The following is an 11,856-nucleotide window of genomic DNA, read 5'->3' as shown; positions in this document are numbered from 1 at the left end:
TGGCTCATGCCTGTAATCCCAGCACTTTGGGAGGCCGTGGCAGGAGGATCACTTGAGCCCAGGAATTCAAGACCAGGCTGGCCTTGTGGTCGTGATGTTTATGGCAAAGAGGAAGAGGAGGTCAGTGTGGGTTGGGTTAAGATGGAACTGCTCTTTGGATATCCTAGTGGCAACTTCAGGTCAGCACTTGGGTGTTGGGGTCTGACCTCAGGTGGAAAGGTCCAGGTTGGAGAATCACACACCGAGAAGCTTCAGGGTTTAGCTGGGCTTTGAAGCTGGGCTGGGGTCATCATGGGAAAGAGTGATATGGAGAAGACTGAGGACTGAGCCCTGGGACCTCTGGCATTGGAGGTCAGAGAGGGGCGGAGAAACCAGCAAAGGAAGATGAGAAGGTGCAACCAGAGAGGCAGGAGGAAAAACATGACAGTGAGGAGTCCTGGAAGTCAAGGGAAAAGTATGTCAAGGAGGAAGGGGGGATGAACGGCGTCAGATGCTGTCAGGAAGCTAAGACCAGGCCTGTGAATGGACTTTTGGATTTAGCATCGTGGCAGTCACTGAGGACCAGGCCACAGCCTAGCACCATGTACAAACTTTAGAAAATGGTGGCCATGGCCAGGTGCTGTGGTTCATGCTTGTAATCCCAGCACTTTGGGAGGCTGAGGTGGGTGTCCTGAGGTCAGGTGTTCGAAACCAGCCTGGTCAACATGATGAAACCCTGTCTCTACTAAAAATACAAAAAATTAGCTGGGTGTGGTAGTTGGGTTGGGGGACACCTATAATCCCAGCTACTCGGGAGACTGAAGCAGGAAAATCACTTGAACCCAGGAGGTGGGGGGTGCAGTGAACCGAGATTGCACCATTGCACTCCAACCTGGGCAACAAAAGTGAAACTCCATCTCAAAAAAAAAAAAAAAAGAAAAAGAAAAGAAAATGGTGGCCATTCCAGGTGGACCTGGCTACACAGGCACACAGAAGGTGGATACCTTGCTGTAAAGAAAAAGGTGCCCTGCACAGTGGCTCACACCTGTGATCCTAGCACTTTGGGAAGCCAAGGCAGGAGGATTGCTTGAGCCCAGGAAGTCAAGACCAGCCTGAACAACATGGTGAATCTCCATCTCTACAAAAAATATAAAAATTAGCTGGGTATAGTGGTGCATGCCTGTAGTCCTAGCTACTGGGGAGGCTGAGATGGGAGGATCGCTTGAGCCTGGGAAGGCAAGGCTGCACTGATCTGAGATCATGCCACTGCACTCCAGTCTGGGTATTCCTGTCTCTAAAAGAAAAACAAAAAACAAAACAAAAACAAAACCAAAAAGAAACCCACTCAACAAACTAGGAATAGAAGGGAATCAACTCAACATGATAAAGGGCATTTATGAAAAACCCACAGCTAACACTGTACTCACGGTTGCAGCAAGCCATGATTGTGCCACTGCACTACGCTGGCCTGAGACCCTCTCTCAAAAAACAAAAACAAAAACAAAAAAAGAGAAAGAAAAAGGCATCTCTTCCCCTGACAGATACAACCTTGCATCAGGACACACAGCATGGTGAAAGAGCAGGTTGGGTTTTAGCTACCTCTCCACCCTTCATGTACCCCAGCACCCTTGTGCAGTGCCCAGCCTGCACATCTGTACTCAGCAACTGTATTGGTGACTTTGATGAGTGGTGTCAGTGGACTGTGCAGGGAGATAAGAGCTAGACTGGAGTTCCTTTGAGAGAGAGGAATTGGAGACAGCCAGCATGGACAGCTTTTTCGAGGAGTTTTGCTGTAATAGGTAAAGAGAAATGGGATGGTAGCTGGGGAGTGGAGAGGAATTAGCCAAATGAGGGTTCAGGAAGGGGAAGGCATCCCAGGCAGAGAGCCTGCCTAAGCAAAGGGCGGTCACTAGAAATGGTTGATGGGGAATGAGTGTGGGAGGGGTCCTAGGACATCAAATTTGAGATGGGAAGTGTCAGGGGCAGGGACATAGAATAGGTGAATTGGGGCCTTCATCTTGGGGTTGTGAGGGTCCTGGGGACAGGGGCAGGTTCAACAGAGCTGTGAACACAGTAGGTGCTCATTGAGCTCTCTGGGATTGGCCTGAGGAATCCCTACCCAGGCGCCCCTCCTGGGCCTCAGGCTTCCAGATGGAAGATGGGAGAATTGGGTGTTTTAGGGGCCCTCTGAGTCAAGCCTCTTCTGGGTTGGACCCAAATGAGTCCCTTCAATTGGTGGGTCCCTCTGTCCCTGCCCAAGGTGCTGACCACGCCCAATGCAGCTGGGCACCCCCATAACTTTCATGCTCTCCTGGGGACCAGTCAAGGGCCAGGCGGTAAACCATGGGAAAAGGCCCCTCCATGTGCAAGGGTCTTTGGTTCAGCCTTGGCACCTGCTTCTTATGAGACCCCCTCAGGTGAGGAGGCAGGGTGGGGGAGGAAAGGGAGGTCACTTGGAGGCACAGGGAGAAGCTGCCCATTCTTCTTTCCCTTGAGGAATGGAGGAAACATAGTCTATTCTGACTCCTGGGTAGGAGGATGTTGACCCTGCCGTCTTCCTTTCTCTTTCTTTCTCTCTTTCTTTTCTTTTCTTTTCTTTTCTTTTCTTTTCTTTTCTTTCTTTCTTTCTTTCTTTCTTTCTTTCTTTCTCTTTCTTTCTTTCTTTTTCTTTCTTTCTCTTTCTTTTCTTTCTTTCTTTCTTTCTTTCTTTCTTTCTTTCTTTCTTTCTTTCTTTCTTTCTTCCTTCCTTCCTTCCTTCTTTCCTTCCTTCCTTCCTTCCTTCCTTCCTTCCTTCCTTCCTTCCTTCCTTACTTCCTCCCTCCCTCTCTCTCTTTCTCTCTCCCTTCCTTCCTTCCTTCCTTCCTTCCTTCCTTCCTTCCTTCCTTCCCTCCCTCCTTCCTTTCTCTTTTTCTCTCTTTCTCTCTTTCTTTCTCTTTCCTTCTTCTTTTGACTGAGTCTTGCTCTGTTGCCCAGGCTGGAAAGTAGTGGCACGATCTTGGCTCACTGCAACATCTGCCTCCCGGGTTCCAGTGATTCTCTTGCCTCCGGAGTAGCTGGGATTACAGTTATTCGTCACCACACCCGGCTAATTTTTGTATTTTTAGTAGAGATGGGGGTTTCACTGTGTTGGCCAGGCTGGTCTCGAACTCTTGACCTCAAGTGATCCAGCCCTCTTTGGCCTCCCAAAGTGCTGGGATTACAGGCGTGAGCCACCATTCCCAGCCTGACCCTGCTGTCTTTCAGGAGGCGAAGGTAGCCACAAGGAACGGTAACAATACTCCCCTCTCCATTGTCCATGGCACCCAGAACACTCACACAGAGCTCACCTGTGGCCTCCAGGCAGCCCTCTGAGCCCTAGGGAGCTAGTTCCACTTGACGGAGGGGAAAGGAAGGTTCAGGAAAGGGTACAGCTGCCCATAGCCACACAGCTAGGAAGTGTGGGTTGGGGGGACTGGACTAGAACCCCGGTCTCCTTGCCCCTGCCACAGGCTCCCAGAGCTACAAAGGACGGGGGGCATATCCAGGGGGCAGAGACTAGGTTCTGTGTGCCAGCCCAGCGTAGGTTAGCTGGAAAGACAGCTATGTCTACCTTTCCCCTTTCCCTGTTCTTTCCTTCCACGTAATTTATTAAGCCATGCTGAGTGTTAGGTGCTGAGGATACACTGTGAACCCTTTCAAGGGGCTCAGAGTCCATCTGGTGGACAACAATTAAACAATGCATTCCATGAGTAAGTAATCATTACAGCTGGAACAGCCATGGCCTGTTGAGTGCATCTGTGTGCCAGGTCTTGAGCACATCAGCTCTTTCGGTCCCCATCCTAGCCCCACAAGAGGGGGCCTGCTACCATCCTCATTGGGGCAGATGAGGAAGTAGGAGCCCAGAAAGGTGGTCCAGCTGTGACTTGAGGGCATGGGTGCCAAGGGTGGGGAGTGTGGTATCTAAGCCCTGCCATGAGCACTTCCCTCCACAGCCCCTGCTGGTCGCCACCCTTCTCTGCCTACAGGTAGCAGAGGGCAGGGGGGTAGAATGCAGGACAGCAGGGAAGCCAAGCTCCCTCTGTGCCTTTTAAGATCCTGGGCACCTGCACAGAGAGTGGCTCCCTTGTTTCTGGGCTCTGTGGTAATGTCCTAGGGTTTGATGGGCAGTGAAGGATGTGGTCTGAGTGCCCTCTTAATTGACCAGCTGTGCTCACAGGTTTAGATCTCCTGGGACCGTGAGCAAGTGACTTATGCTCTCCAAATCTCAGTTTTCTCATCTGTAAAACGGGTTGTAGGATTGTTTTGAGAATTAAATATGACACATGAAGAGCACTTGGTAGATGCTTGGTTGTCAGAGGTGTCACCATGGTTGATGAAGTCCCAGCTCCTGCTGTTGCCCAGCTTGAAGGAAGGGAGACTACGCATAGCTCAGATCCCACACCTCCAATTACTGCCATCCTAAGAGGTCAGCAAATCCTCTTCCTGCTCCCTAAGAAGAGTCCATGTCTGTGTGTTCATGGGTGGAAAGAAGGTCAGAGAAGACTTCATGGACGAAGGGGCATTTAAGGAGGAATTTGAGGGTTCAGTAGGAGCAGGATCAAGGCCCCACCAGGAAGAGTGTGGATCATCTGCTGGGGTCTGGAGATGGAAGCAACTGGGTGTGGTGACTCCCCAGGGGCTGGAGTAGGGGAGAGGGGTAGAAAGTGGCCTCCAGTGGCAGGGCCTGACTCTATCCTGATTTCCCTTCTCCCAGGCACTGGGCCTGCTTCCCACCCCCTCCTTAGATCCCTGTGGATGGGGGCCCTTTAATGCCTCTCTGAGAGGCGGACTCTTACTCTGCAGGTGCCTCACAGCCAGGAAGTTCTTAATGTCTATCCCAGGTACAGCCAGTCAACCCTCTTCTTCATTTAGAGTCCTGGGCTGAGGGGGGCGGCTTCAGGGCCTTAACTTGCCCTTGGGGAGACACCGTGGGACAGGTGCCTTGGGAGGTGGTTTCCTCCGCCCAGGGCACCCTCTGTCTCTCTCTGTCTCCTTATGTCTGCCCAGGGAGGCTTCCCGTTGACCTGGCACAGGAATGTGGATTCTTGGTTGGACGCACCCCTCACCTTCCGCCTCCCTCAGGGTCTTTCTCCTTTGTCCCTTTCTCCTCTCTCCTGCCTCCTCCCCTCCCACTCTTTCCCGAGGCTCCTTCTCACCCCACAGCCCAGGTCTCCATCCCGTCTGACTCTAGGTCTCAGGGGCTCAGTCTCCCTCTCTGAGATCCTTCACCTTGGCCCCCCCGCACTCGCTGCTCCTCCCTTGGCGGCGTCTACCGGGGGCTGGCGTGTGTGTCGGGGGGCTGGGGGCAGGGGTCACTCCCTGAACAGACCGCGGGAGGAGGGCAAGGACCCGCCCCCTCCTTCACCTCCAGGGCCTGGCGGGTCCCGAGGGCTCAGGTTCTAGGCCGGAGGGTCCTGCCTGGGGGGCGGAGGTGGTTGGGTCTGGCCGAGGGTTCGAGGACGGCAGGGGCCCGGCGGGGCTAGGAGGGGGCAGAAACTGGGGGGCTCCCCTCCCCCCTTTCTTAAAGGGCCCGCGCGGGGCAGTGGGGGACAGGGTGGGCCGCGCCCTCCCCGTCACGCTCGGGGTCCCGGGGCGAGCGCTGCGCGGCGGGCGGACAAGGCTGGGGGCCGCGCTTCCCTCCCGGCTCCGCGCCCGCCGCTCGCGCGCCCGCAGTGCCCCCGCCCTTCTCCGCTCTTCCCGCTCCTCCCTCCTCCTCGTCCTCCTCCAGCTCACGGCTCCGCTCCCTCCCTCCTGCCGTCCGTCCCCCTAGCTCAGCCTCTCCACATCGCGGCTCCGGCACCTGAAGGGGAGGCGGGCGGGCGCGGGCAGCTCCGACCGGCGGCGGCGGCGGGGCGGGACGTGCAGCCCGGCGGCCTCCGATGGCCCCGCCGTGAGAGGCCGGACCCGCGGCGGGGACCAGCAGCGGTGAGTGGGGCCGCGGGGCTCCGGGACCCGCCCCTCCCCGCTGGCGGCCAGGCCGGGGCGGGAGCGGCCGGGGATGGGGCCGCGTGCGGGGTGGGGGGCGCCGCCCTCGCCCTCGGTGCCCACCCGGGTCCGCTAACAAAGCTACATTTCCAGATCAATTCCGCGGCGTCTGGAGCATCCGAAGGATACGGTTGTCATGGAGATGGGGCCGAGAGAGGAAGCCCGGGCTGGCAGGGTCTGGGCCGGGGAGAGCGGGCGCCGCGGGAACGCCGGAGCCCAGCCTGAGGGAGGGTGGGGGCTGCCGGCCCGATTGTCTCCCGGCTCCGCCACCCACTACCCTCTCCCCGCTTTTGTATAATCTGGGGGTACGTGTGTGCGTGGGGGGTGCCAGTGGCAGCCTGGTGGCCGAGGATCGGGGCGTTGGGTACCGGGGCCTGCCGGCAGCCACCTTCACAAGGCTGCAGCTTTGAGGATTTATTTCTGTTTCCAGTTTCCCAACTTTGACAGCCCTGCTTGGCGGCCAGGCCTCCCCGGCTCTGCAGCTAGAGCGGGGGCTCGCACGGGGGCGTGGCAGGCAGGGCTGAGGAGGCACATAATGGCCGAGGCGGCAGCAGGAGGGAAGGGTCCCAGGAGCGGGCTGCTGGGGCTGGGTGCAGAGGGAGTCCACACTGGGGACAACCCTGCCCAGCAGGCCCCCTCCTCAGAGGAGGTATTCAGCTGTTCCTAGAGGATGCAGGGACTCCCTGGAATGATCACTGGGGGCATTGTTTTTGCATAGGCCCAGGGGGCCACTGTCTCAAGCCCACCCCTTTGTCTTGGGGCCATCTTGGGGGGGCCAGGAAGAGAACAGGGAGCAGAAGCAGCAGTCACAATGGAAGAGGGCCTAGGACTCCTGGCAGCCTGGGGATAAGCATATGTGCTAAGTACCCTCTCCCTGATGGGGATCAGGGAGAGGGCTCAGGGTTTAGCCAGGGCAGGTGGGCAGCCTGGGTTTGGACTTTCCTGGGTTCCCCAGTTCCTTTTTCTAGATCGTACAAACAAGAGCTACTTAATGGGGGTTGGGGGTCGGGGGGGTTAACTGGGCTGGGACTGCCTCCAAACCCAACCCGTGGCCCAGGACAGATGCAGTCGTTTGGTCCTGGTGGAAACATAGCAGGTTCCTAGGGTTTGGCCAGAGCCCCCAAAAGATTCCCATGCAGTGGGGTGAGTAGGTGGGTGTGGCCCAGCTAAAGGAGGATGACTGGGTTGTCCTTGGAAGGCCTCCCTCACTGGTGCCTCTTGCAAGGTTGAAGTCTCAATGCTTGGGTGAATTGCACCCTGCAGCCCAGGGATGCCCTCAGAGGCTTCCCTTCTGCAGCTTTCCTGGTCTGACAACTATGGGGTGCACGCTCCACAAGCAGACCTGACCAATAGTGCCTCCAGGGTCTTCCCTGAAGGGAGAGAACAAAGATAGCTGGAAAGAATGACTTCCTGCTCTAGACAGGACTGAGAGAGAGAGAGTGGCTGGGGGGTATTACCTCACCCAGCTTCCATATATGGAGCATATGTGCTAAGTACCCTCATAACAGTTTTTAGAGGGAGGCACTACACTTATTCCCATTTTGTGGTAGAGTTGCTTGTTCAAAGTCACCTGGTTAGTAAGTGGCAGAGTGAGGATTTGCACTTGGCCAGAACTGTCTGATACTCAGACCTGTGTCCCCATCCTCTCCTCTTCTTCCCTGGAGATACAACTTAGGAGGGAGGTGGGAGGTGGGATAGAGTGCCTCTCCATCTGGGCAAGAGGGTGACCTTGGGAAAAACAAGCACTAAGCTGGAGTTTCCTAGGGAGGTGGGATCAGGGCATTCCCATTCTGGACGTTGGCTTGCAGGAGATCAACACTGCCTCTCACAACAGACGATGCTCTAGACCTCCTTTGCCAGATGGTCTTTTCCAGGAAAATCTGTTTTGAGCAGCATCTTATGTCTGAGGCTCCGTATTTAGACTGGCTCTCCGAACAGGAGGATACACTTAGGCTGTCGCCCCTCGAGGGGTGTTTGGGGGAGTTGGGTGGGCTTGGGGCCAGACCTGACTCCATGCCACAGCTCAACGGTGGGGGAGGGGCCCATGTTCCTGCCCTGGTCTCCCTGGGGCTGGCTTGTTTTCCTTGTGCCTCTAAGCCGGTTTGCCCACAGGTGAGTTCGCTTCCTCAGGGTCTGGCCCCCTTTTCAGGTGGTAAGCCACTCCAGATCTGTGCCTGCCTGGCCTGCGGTGACTCAAGCGTCCAGCCCAGGGCTGGCCCACAGCTCTGTGTGCTCAGGTTTGTGAACTGCCCTGGGGAAGGAATGTCCTCTCCTCTGACTCCTGCCCCAAAATTCCAACCCCTGAGCTCCCCTCTTTGGAATGTCTCCCTCCACTCCCTTCCTTCTCCCACCTTACTTTTTATCTTGTCAAAGCTGATAGTATGGTGAACACCCACCTACATACCCTTCACCTAGAGACCTAGATTTGCCAGTTGTTAACATTTTGCCACACTTGTTTCTCTCTCTCTCTTTCTCTCTCTCTCTCAACCTTTTGAAAGTAAGTTGCCAACATTATAACACTTCACTTCTAAATACTTCAGCATGAATTTCCTGAGACAGGGACATTTTTCTACAAAAATAATATATTGTTATCATACCCAAGAAGTTTAGTAATCATCCAGTTTAACCTAACATGTAGTCCATATTTAAATTTCCCTAGTTGTCTCAGTAAAGTCCTTTATAGCTGTTTTTTTTTTTAATTTGATCATGGAACGTACATTGCATTTAGTTATTATGGCTCTTTAGTGTTTCACTCTGGATGAATCCCTGGCTTTTTTGAAAATTTTTTTTGTGACATTGTCAATTTTGAAGGCTTGTGGTATGTCTCACAACCTGGATTTGTCTTCTTGCTTGCTTGTGATTAGAGTAAAGTTAACCATTTTGGGGCAAGAATATCCCATAGATGATATCATGTCCTTCTCAGTGCATGATATCAGGAGGCACCTGTTATTAGTTTGTCCTGTAGTAGGCGGCGGTAAGTTAGGTCACTTGGCTCAGGGGTCCCTGTATTTCAATTCTGTTCCTCCCCCTTCCCTACCTCCAGAAGCTTCATCTACCTGGTAATCTGCACACCAGGTCAGCAAATCTGACTGAACACCTACATCAGACCAGATGCTGGAGAACAGAGAAGCAGACAGAAACTTTCAGGGAGCTCAAAACCTCAGGGTTGGGGGTGGGGGAGCCACAACTCAGACAGGTGCTGTTGGTGGGGGAGAGGGGAGACTAGAGAAAGTAGTGAGAGGCACAGCAAGGGGACAGGGCATGGGGGGCCAGACAGGAAGGGAGGCCCAGGCCACAGCTAGCCTGGAATGTGGGCTGAGGGATGGGCCTTTTCCCTAAGGGCACTTCAAAACCACTGAAGGGTTTTGAAGAGGGGATGATGAGGCAGTTTGTAGTGCTGGAAAGGCACTCTGAGGAGGATGGAGTGGGGCTAACTGGGCCAGCACATGGGAAAGAGACCAGCCAGGAGGCTGTGGCAGCGCCCAGCACAAGAACGGGGGGACAGGATTGGGGCTGCTGCTTGTGGCATATAGAGGGAGTGGAGTTGTGTGGTTTGGTGGCCCTGCTGGGAGGGTGTTGCTGGGCGGGGATCGGAGAAGGGGATGGAGCTGGGATAGATTTAGGAAGAAGAACGGACAGGCCCTTGTGTCTGACTAGAGGTAGGGAGAGTGGGAAGGATGAGCTCATGCAGTGGCTTGGGAAGGGAGATGGAGGTTTTGAGTGTATGAGGACTGAGGTGTTTTCCAGGCCAGAGGAATGGTGTGTGGGAAGCTCATTTGGTGGCCCCAACTGTGGCCCCCTTGCAGAAGCTCATTTTGAGATGCGGGCAGAAAGAAGAGCCAACATAGCCTACTGCAGGGGATGGATGGTGGGCTTCGGGCACCAGCAGGGGAGGGGCCTGAGCAGGGCTAGGCCAGCTCAGATGGCAGCTGTCCCTGTGGAAGCCAAGATAATCCTGCCACTAACTTGCAGACCCCAATTCCCTTACCTCATTTTGCTTCTTCACACTTGCTTGGCAAAACCCCAACCCTGGTTAAATCCAACGCCTGGCCTACCCCACTCCTGCACATGCAGCTGAATGGGGCTGAGCAAAACAACTGCCCTGACTGTTCTCACTTTCAGTCCAAGCCCATGAACTCTGAACTTCAGGTGGGTCCTTAGTGCAGTCCACCAGGCACAGCACAGGTTCTGAGGTTGTTGCCTCTCCTGCATGCTAGATGATTCTTTCACACTTGCTCTTTGTGTGTGTGTGTAGAGATGGGGTCTCACTATGTTGCCAGAGCTGGTCTTGAACTCCTGACCTCAAGTGATCCGCCCTCCTCTGCTGCCCTCCTTGGCTTCCCAAAGTGCTGGGATTATGGGCATAAGCCCCTGCGCCTGACCCTCACTTGCTCTTCTACCCTCACCCTCCAGCCTCTCCCACCCTTCCTTTCAGCAGATAATCTTTGAGAAAATATAAGCAGTCAGAGTGTCCTGAGGCTCCCAGCACCACACTCAGCGTCTGCCAGCGTCTGCACTCACTGCTCTGCTTTCTTCTGTCTCTGTGGGTGAAGTGTTCCTGCTCCTGGTTAAGGCCACCCCACCACTTGTGCAGAGATCCTGGCCCCTGTGTCTGCTTGAGAGCATCGCTCCAGCAGGGCCCCTGCCTGCATCATTGGGTCCTCCTCTCTGCTAGAGCATCCCATCAACAGATATCTTGCTGTTATTTCTTTTATCTTAAAAATGGTTCTGGCTGGGCACGGTGGCTCACGCCTGTAATCCCATCACTTTGGGAGGCTGAGATAGGCAGATCACCTGAGGTCAGGAGTTCAAGACCAGCCTGCCAACATGACGAAATTCCATCTCTACTAAAAATACAAAAATTAGCTGGGCATGGTGGTGGGCACCTGTACTCCCAGGTACTCGGGAGGCTGAGGCAGGAGAATTGCTTGCACCTAGGAGGCAGAGGTTGCAGTGAGCTGAGATTGCGCCACCGTATGACAGAGAGAGACTCCATCTCAAAAAAAAAAAAAAAAGGTCTCTTGTCTTCTCCAGCCAGCTACCACTGCATCTCTCTCCTTCCCTTTGCAGAGAAACTTCTGGAAGTGTTGTCTAGACTCATTGTCTCCACATCGTCTCCTCCGGTTCTCTCTTGACTCCACTCTTATGGGGCTCCACTCTGCTGACCTCTCCTCTCAAGGTCATCAGTAACGTTCCTGTCGCTGCACCCAGTGGTCAATTCTCAGTCTTATTGGCAGCATTTGACACATTCAGTCTTCCTCTTCCTTGAAATACCTTTCTTGGCTTCCAGGACACCCATTCTTCTGTTTTCCTCCTACCTTGTGGGTTGCTCCTTCTCATCCTCCTTTGCTGGTTCCTCTTCTCCCTCTCCTACCTCTTGATATCAGGGTGCCCTAGCACTTGCCCCGCACAGGCTCTCTCCCCCATCTCCACTCCTCCATACAGATCCCATCCAGTCTTGTGGCTTTAAGTATCACCTATGTACTGCCAGCCCCCAAATTAAAATCCCAAGTCTCAACCTGTCCCCGACTCCAGCAGCCTACACAGCATCTCAACTTTCCTGTCTGCCAGACAACCCCCCTCAACTTGCCCTGATCTTCCTCCCCAAACCTGCTCTACCCAGTTTCTCTTCTTGAGCGGCAACTTCATCCTTCTAGTTGTTCAGGGCACAAATGTTGGCATCACTCTTGGGTCCCCTCTCTCTCTCCTGCCCCACGTACAGCACATGGATGGGTGAGGCTTTAGAGTGCCTGACTTCCCTTCAGCCGGCCATGGGCAAGAGAGGAGGTGACAGTGAAATGGCCCAGCACAGCCCCTTTCACACCAGCTTACTTCGTACCACGTACTGTTTTATTTTCATCAATGAGGCCACAG

This window comes from Symphalangus syndactylus, chromosome 7, assembly GCF_028878055.3.
Source record: "Symphalangus syndactylus isolate Jambi chromosome 7, NHGRI_mSymSyn1-v2.1_pri, whole genome shotgun sequence".
NCBI lineage: Eukaryota > Metazoa > Chordata > Mammalia > Primates > Hylobatidae > Symphalangus > Symphalangus syndactylus.
The sequence above is the reverse complement of the archived record's forward strand: the minus strand, read 5'-3'. Positions refer to the sequence as shown.